The sequence below is a fragment of the Apodemus sylvaticus genome, chromosome 2 (genome assembly GCF_947179515.1).
Source record: "Apodemus sylvaticus chromosome 2, mApoSyl1.1, whole genome shotgun sequence".
Classification (NCBI taxonomy): Eukaryota; Metazoa; Chordata; class Mammalia; order Rodentia; family Muridae; genus Apodemus; species Apodemus sylvaticus.
The window spans coordinates 101,977,082-101,985,763 of NC_067473.1; the positions used below are offsets into that span (position 1 = coordinate 101,977,082).

Sequence of the window (8,682 nt, forward strand, 5' to 3'; positions counted from 1 at the left end):
TTTTCACCACAAGGTTTAAGCAAAATTTAGAATTTAAATAAAAATGTAGGAGCTGGCCAGCATGGTGAAACACTAGCCAGCACTCAGGAAACAGGCAGGTAGATGTCTGCGAGTTCGAGGCCAGCCTGGTCTATATAGCAAGTTCCGGGTGAGCCAGAACATATGGTGAGACCTTGTGTTTAAAAATGGTTTTAATAAATGAACACAGAGCCAGGCAGTGGTGGTGCATGCCTTTAATCCCAGCACTTGGAGGCAGAGGCAGGAGGATTTCTGAGTTAGAGACCAGCCTGGTCTACAGAGTGAGTTCCAGGACAGCCAGGGCCACACAGAGAAACCCTGTCTTATAAAACAAAACAAAACAAAAAATGAACACAGGAACTGGCTTACTTCTCTCTTTATTTTTTCTTATTATATCTTTTTAAAGATTAAGTTAGTGTGCACCTGTGTTTCTTCTACAGGTGTCTAGAGAGGCCGGAAAAGAGGCAACTCCCTAGAACTAGAGTTACAGCCCACTGTGAGTGCTTGGAAGTGAACTCTGGCCTTCTGAAAGAACAGTACTCATTCTCAACCACTGAACCGTGTGTCAAGGCCTTGTTTTGAGGTTTTATTTCCGGTGGAGGGTCATTCTTACCACACAGCACTGACTGGCCTGGAACTCAATATGGACAACAGGCTGACCTCAAGCTCACGGAGGTGCCTGCCTGGCCTCTGCTCACACTAGAGACGCACTCCACCATGACCAGCTCTTGCTGATCTTTAAGGTCTCCCTTCTGTAAATGGAATTGTCTAGATTTAGGGACGAGAGGAGGACCACTCGTACAGCTGAACTCAAGCCCACAAGCATCCTGCCTCAGAGTCAGCGCCCCTGCAGTTCTGAAGAGCCTTCCTCTAAGTGGCTGCGATTTCATTGCCTTGAAGCTTCTGGCCCCCAGATTCCAAAGCATGGGCTTCTTTCCCTTTCTAGTCCCTGTAATTCTTTTATAATTTTTTAATAATTTTTATTTCATTTTAATTTACTTATTTTAATGGGGGACAGAGGACAGTTCCAGGAGTCTGTTCTCTGCCATGTGGGTCTCCATTCCATATGGGATGGAACTCAGGTCATCAATCTTGGCCGCAGGAACTTTTACCTACTCTCGTATCCCATTTCCTGTCTTTCTATCCCGCCTCAGCACCCATGAGAAAGCTGCCGTTGGGAGTGCTCCTGCCTCGGGTTACGGGATGGTGATCTGGAAGGAACACGAAGAACACAATGCACAGACGCCCCACGTTCACACCGTAAATCGATTCCAGTTGCAGCTGGTTGGAGAAAGGTCCACTGCTGAAGGTGCTCGCAAGCGCGGTGGAAATGGCGATGAAGAGGGTCTGAGAGGAGACTTGGAGATCTGTGAGGCTAAAAGGAAAATTAAAGTAAAAACAACATTAGAAGAACTCTCCCGAATAGCCTGTGGAGGCAGCATTGTCTGTGTGTGTGGGGGGGGGAGTCTTCCTCACAATTTACCATGAGCACCTAGAATAACCTAGAATGACTGTGTTCCCAGAGACCTTAGAAGAAAGATGCATACACACATACACACAACATACACACATACAAACACACAGGTAAATAGACAAATGTATCTGGAGGACTTTAATGTCTTGTTCTGTGAACATTTTTGCATATATATATATATATATATATATATATATATATATATATATATATATAAAATCTCTTTCTTCTATCACTTACACCTGTACCTGTTCTCAGGTCCAGCAGAAGTTTCTCCACATAAGGTTTATTTATTTTTATTTATGCCTGTGTATGTATACCACTGCATGGAAGTGCCCAGAGAAGACAGAAGAGAATGCTGGGTGCCCTGGACCTAGTGTTATAGGTGACTGTGAGCCACCCAGATGTGGATGCTGGGAGTTAAGATGGGGTCCTCTACAAGAGCAGCAAGTACACTTCACCCCTCAGCGGACTCTCAGGCCCCAGGAATTCTTACTCCCTTGTAAAAGTGCCACACTCAAGCTCACACCTTCCCTTCCCTCCCCAGGGCGCCGACTTCTGACTCTCAGTGCCCATGTTCTCTGAAATGTAATCTCTGGTTCATGTGATTTGTTTAGTCCTGGGGATCCAACTCACGGCTTCAAGCATACACGGCAGGCCATCTACCTACTGAGCTGGATATCCAGCCTGTGTGTGAATGTACTGCTCGTGTGTGTGTGTGTGTGTGTGTGTGTGTATGTGTGTGTGTGTGTGTTTTGTTTTTAAGAGCAAGCATCAAGGTTCCAAGGAGTAACAACTTCGGAAGCAGGAAGGGTCCTGAAAATGGGTTATTCTTTTTCTGTCACTTTAGACAGTACCTCCACTGTGTAGCCCATGCTGGCCCAAAACTAACAGCTATAGCCAAGGATAACCTTGTCTCTTGGCCCTCCAGCCTCCACCTGCTAAATGCTTGGACTATCCGTGCCGGGCCCTTGCGTATCTTCCCTGTATTGTTCCGATTGTTCCAATTTTAGTGTGTGCTGCTGAAATGAGCACTCAAAATACTTTTTCTAAAGCCCCCAAATAAAATCCTCACAGATTCTGAGTTTGAACTAATCCACAAATGTATTGCAATAGGGCTAAACAGGAGCTGACCAGTTCCAATGCAAAGCGAGGAAATAGAGTTTACAGTAGAGACAAACACGTGACCATGGCCTAGGAACACAGGCCCAGGTCGCTCAAATCTCACGATCAGTGTGAAAACAGGAGACCCAGGTTCTATGGCCTCTCTGAAACTTACCACTGCAAACATCAAAAGCCCATGCCCTGCCACCATAAAGCTATGGCCGTGTGTGAACCAAGTGACCTCAGAGAGGGAATGTTGGGGCTCTTACAGAGCTAGCCCAGACTGCCAGAGAGGTCACGTGTTTTACACAGAAGTCAACAGGCGCTGGGTTGGGACCTGACAGTAAGATGGCAGGATTTAGAGTTTGATCAGGGTGTCTAGGACGTTTTAGGGGTTTGTATGAAGAGGGACTGGTGCTCATTGTTTAGTATCAGATAAGGATCGGGTATACTGATACAGTCAGGATCTTGGCCTCCCTGACTCAAGGGTCCAGATTTGACAGCTAACACAGCACTAGCTACACTGGAAGAGAGCACCCTTGTGTTACCTCCCACACAGTCTGTCATAGTTAATAGTTTGGGAGCAGCCTCCTTTTGGTCCCTCTAATTAGATAGTAAACCACAGCTTCAGCAGGTCCTCCTCTGTTATTTGCTACGCTACTGTCCGATACAATCAGCAGGGCCCACCCCGGGCACGACCACGGAGCCTGGCCAGGCTATAACTGCGTTAGAGCAGGACTCTCATCAGTCCGTGTACATATCGAATATCAGATGGAGGACATCCTCATGCGTGCAGCAGGTGATTAGAGTGATAGAACGTCCTTTGAATTCCTTAATGAAGGTGAGGACATGCTGGCTTTAAAAAACAGAGGACAAGCCCTGGCTTCCTAGTTTAGATTGTATCTGGGATGTGTATCCAGATGATGCCAAGGTCACCATTAGCTACCTCACAAAGGGAGAGAACTCTCTCTCTCTCTCTCTCTCTCTCTCTCTCTGTGTGTGTGTGTGTGTGTGTGTGTGTGTGTGTGTTCCTGTCTGTCTGTCTGTCTGACTGACACACTCTTGCTGGCTTTGAAGCCATTCTGTAGCCAAGAGTGTCTTTGAATTTAGAATGAATTTCTTACTTTCTTGCCCTCCCCTCCCAGGTGCTGGGACCATAGGTGCCAAGGATCAAACCCAGGGCTTCATGCATGTTAGACAAGCACTCTCCCAAATGAGCTACATCCCCAGCCCAGGAAGGTTGGGGTTTGTTTTGTTTTGTTTTGAGGCACAAGGGGTGGTTTTCAACTGTGCTTGAACTTCTCACATAAGAAATTCTCACCAGTTATGGTGATGCACGCCTTTAATCCCAGCACTCAGGAGGCAGAGGCAGGAGGATCTATGTGAGTTCTAGGCTAGTCTGGACCACAAAGTGAGTTCTGGGACAGCCAGGGTTACACAGAGAAACCCTGTCTCAAAAAGAAGAAGAAAGAAAGAAAGAAAGAAAGAAAGAAAGAAAGAAAGAAAGAAAGAAAGAAAGAAAGAAAGAAAGAAAGAAAGAAAGAAAGAAAGAAAGAAAGAAAGAAAGAAAGAAAGAATAAATGAAGGAGGAAAGAGAGAAAGAGAGAGAGAGAGAGAGAAGAAAAATTCCCAAGCGCTGTCTACCCTCTACAGTCATCAGATGAGAAGACCCTATTGCCCAAGACACAACACACTTTGGTTGTAGGACATACAGAAACTGAGCTGGCCCTGGAATTTCCTCTCTGCTGGTTACCTTTTATAATGCAAAGGGTACTTTGCAGGCTGTTGAAAAAAAATATCATCAGTGGACCCACCCAGCAGTAGACCCTGCATGCTACAATACTAACCTGCCAAGCAGGGTGTGTCAACTGGCAACACAGTGCATGACGGCCATGGGTCTACACAACTGCCCTCTGATTACATCCCAGGACGTCCATGGGCGGGAACTCAAGCCTAGCTCTATAACGTGGTCAAAAGTTAGGGAGGTCATAGGCCGTGGGGAACCTACTACTGCTGCTTTGCTAAATGAACATGCTATCAAGCTGCCTTCTAAATGTGTGTTCATACCTTTAGATTAGTGCTGCTGCCGGGCTTGGTCGGAGAAGCTTCTTTTTCCAGTGGGAAGCAGTGGATGCAGAGACTCCTAACTGGTCACAGTGCGGAGAACAAGCAGCTGTTAAGTGCTCGGCCACAAATGGGCCATCTATCTCAGTCCTCGGAAGGCCCTGGGAAGACAACGGAGCTGGGAGCAGAGAGCATCTAAGAGCCAGAGCATGCAGAGGGCGCTGAGAAATGTCTTCTGGGCGTGGTGTGCCTGTTGCACTCAGGAGCCCACCTGCGCCGGATCAAGCCAAGTCAATGATTCCAGCACGGAGGGAGGAGGGGCCCAGGAGCTCCCACCGCCAGCTGAGTAGATGCATTTGATGGCTTCCGGGGAGAAGGAGTTATTTTTCTTTGGAGATGTGATCCCTGGTAAGTTGTTCATGGGTGTTCAGGCTATACTAATGGAACTAGTAAAAGGAGGAAGAGGAGAAGAGAAAGAGGAGGAGGAGACCAACGTTTGGAGGATCTGGTGTTGGGGATGTCCAAGAAAATGGAGTCTGGATGACTATAATAAAGATACATTTTATATATATATATATATATAAATAATCAAAAAATTTTTGGCTCATGCCTTTAATCCCAATACTCTGGAAGCAAAAGCAGGTGGATCTCTGTGAGTTCAAGGCTAGCCTCATCTACACAGCCAGTTTCATATGATCCAGGGCTACATAGTGAAAGAAAGAAAGAAAGAAAGAAAGAAAGAAAGAAAGAAAGAAAGAAAGAAAGAAAGAAAGAAAGAAAGAAAGAAAGAAAGAAGAGGGAGGGAGGGAGGGAGGGAGGGAGGGAGGGAGAGAAATTCCTCAGTGACCGTGTGGAGAAATTATATGCAGATAAAGGGGTACAGAACCGCTCTACATGCAAAGGAGGTGGGAATGGGGAGAGCTCAGAGTGGGAGAGCACAATCGCTAGGCAAAGGTGGGGCTAGAGGCTGAGAAGTCAAGACTGAGACTCGAGAGGGAGGTCATCAGGGATGCACCGGGCTGGGTGGAGGGGAGACGACGGGCTAGCCTAAGGAATCTGGTGAGGCGCATCGACATCGCATTCCCAGCTGAGAGTCCTAAGACAAAGACATGGACGTCATGGACGCTTAGACTTGAAGGATCTCAGAGTCCTTCCTCGAGCTTAGCGAGAGTCTAATTGCAGGACCTGGTCCCAGTCCCTGTGATTGAGGCCGCCAGCAGTGCCCATCAGGTAGTGGGTGTAAGGGATCAGTTTTCTTCTTTCATTGTAAAAGCAATTCTATCACAAAGGGAAAAGGTTAGTCTGGGGACAGGAGCCGGAGGGTGCGGCACAGTGGGTTACGGGCTGTGTGAGCCTGAGGTCGGAACCCAACACCCATGTAAAACGCTAAGCACGGGGAGCCGTCCCTCAGGGAGACCCTCTGCCCTATGCTGCAGGTGCGGGGGAGGGGACAAGTAGCAACTGCACAGGAGAAGAAATGGCCTTTCCAGCAACAGCTGTCTCTGAGAACTCCGGAAAGTTTGAACACAGCAGTGTTGAGTTGAAATGGAAGATGGATTTCTTGTCTGTCTACCACCCCAGCCAGAGAAAGGGAAGTGTCTGCACCTGCTGCTGCCTCATTTAACTTGCACAGAACAAAATTTTCTATGGAAGTCTGGCTGTCGGCAAGCTGCCTCACTGCACGGCCTTGTCGTCATTTCTCCAGAGATACCAGCCCCCCGGGGCTGAAATATGAGAGGAGAAGACGGTGGAGACTTTGGCACTAGTGCTGGGTTTTATGTGAGTTCCATTGAAGATCCCTAGAAAATTACAGAATGTACCCTCATGTAACAGAGGAGCTTCTGCCATTCATAAATGAGTAAATGGGATTTCCCAGTGGGCCCACAGAGAATGCCATGGGAGGCCCCGGAGTACCAGTTTGTGATTTGAAAAATCCAGAAAAAAAACAAATCTGTGTGAGCATTTGCTCCAGTTTACAACCCAGTACTCTGTTCTTGGGATTAAAAAAAAAAGCTTTTAATAGATATTTTTCACCAGATCAAAGTAAAATCTGATTCAACCAGACTCTCAAAGTCCCATTCGGGTTCCTAGACTAATATATATATTAGTTAATCAAGGAAAAGATGCAAATTGGCAGTTACTTCCTGATAACTTCACAGCTTCCTACACAGAATAGAAAATACCTGTTGTTTTTGGGCTACAAGAGAGTTATTTATCATTATAGCTACAACTCATTGCAGGATTCATGTAAAATACCTGAATGCATAAAAAACTTCATACAAGAGAATAGTATAAGGATTATAAAAGTTGAATTGAATTGCTGAGTTTAAAAATAAAAGGCTGGGCACAGAGGTAGCGCCAATACTGGGAGATAGAGACAGGCAGAACTCTGGAGCTTTCTGATTAGTCAACCTAGACCCTGTCTCAAAAAAAAAATGGGGGAGGGGATATAAAGGATGATATTTGAGCACCTCCAGACATGTGCACGGGACACACACTGCCCACAAGAACACTCAACAAACTGGGAATATAAGAGTGTGTTCTCGTCTTAATCAAGAATATCTGAAAAATAAGAAACAGAAATTATTCCATGTTTAATAGCAAAATACCAAATGCTTTCTCCTGAAGAGTTAGAACAAGACAAGAATATCTGTGTGGTTTCTAATACATCAAGCTGAGAACTCGAGAGAAGCTAAAGACATCTGGATGGGATAGACAGAGGTGCCACTCTGAGATCTGGCTGTGTTCTGCCCCTCCTTGTGCCATATGACAGAATAGTAGCTTCCATAAGACTCCTTGCCCTAAGTAGTCTGTTTTAGAAAGACTCAGTTTGTTCCATTTTCAGAGCAAATATTGAGGCAGGAAAATGAGACATTGCCTGTCCAGCACATGAGACCCAGAGGGATACTGGGCTATGCGCATGAGTAAAATGTCACCACATAGGAATGCAAAAGTTAAATGAGGAACACATGCACACATGCACACACACATGTATCAAAACCATATAACGGTCAGGCATGGTGGCACATGCCTTTAATCCCATCACTCAGGAGGTAGAGGTAGGTGGATCCCTGAGTTTGAGGCACCTTGATCTACAGAGAGAGTTCCAGGACTACAAACAGTGTAACAATTATAAATCCACTAATGCTAAACAAATCTAAATAACTGGGAGAAATATTTTACTTTTTGAGAAATCTAATGTATCATGAGCTGAGGAGATGGCTCGGTGGGCAAAGTACTTGTTGGCTAAGCATGAGGATCCGAGTTCAAGTCCCCCCAAACCAACACAAAAAAGCACACATGGGACTGCGGAAATAGCTCAGGTGTTAAGGGTACCTGTTCTCGCTGAGGACCCCAGTGCGGTTCCCAGCACATCCCTGTAATCTCAGTGTTCAGGAAGCTGAACCAAGATAATTACAAGTCCAGGGTCAGGGCTAGAGACGGGGCACAGGGACTAAGAGCACTGACTGCTCTTGCGGGGAACCCAGGTCTTAGTTTGTAGCATTCACATAAAGGCTCACAATCATTCCTAACTTCAGTCCTAGGGCATCCAATGCCCTCTTCTGGGCCATGTCAGCATGTGACACACATACATATATGTGTACAAGATAACTTTTAAAAAATGTCCAGGGCTATCCTGGGTTTCATGGTGTGATATTGTCCCAAAATATAAAATAGTCGATAATGCTAGATAAAATGAATGTGGTTTGTTAATTTTTTTTGCTCTCCAACAAATTCTGACATGAAAGATGCAAATGTGTCCACCTGTACTTCTGACAAAGCTTGCTCACACACACACACAAAGACAAGACTTTTATTTGCAGACATGTTTTCACCCATAGAGAATTCAAAGGAATTCACTGGAAAAATCAAATGAAATTAAGTGATAGTTAATGCCATAGCCCTTTGTTCACAACAAAAGGTTCATATCACCCAACACTGGAGTCAAGTATCAAGGTTAATCAGCAGCTGGAAGGAAGCCTCCAGCTGTATTTTCATTTAGTGAAGTAAACTGTTCTACA

General features: G+C 45.6%; 1 pseudogene; it reads left to right on the plus strand.

Annotated features, from left to right (window-relative positions):
• The first annotated feature begins 1,221 nt into the window (after window positions 1-1,221).
• LOC127678029 (S-formylglutathione hydrolase-like) lies at window positions 1,222-6,884 on the plus strand (annotated as a pseudogene).
• Window positions 6,885-8,682: the final 1,798 nt, after the last annotated feature.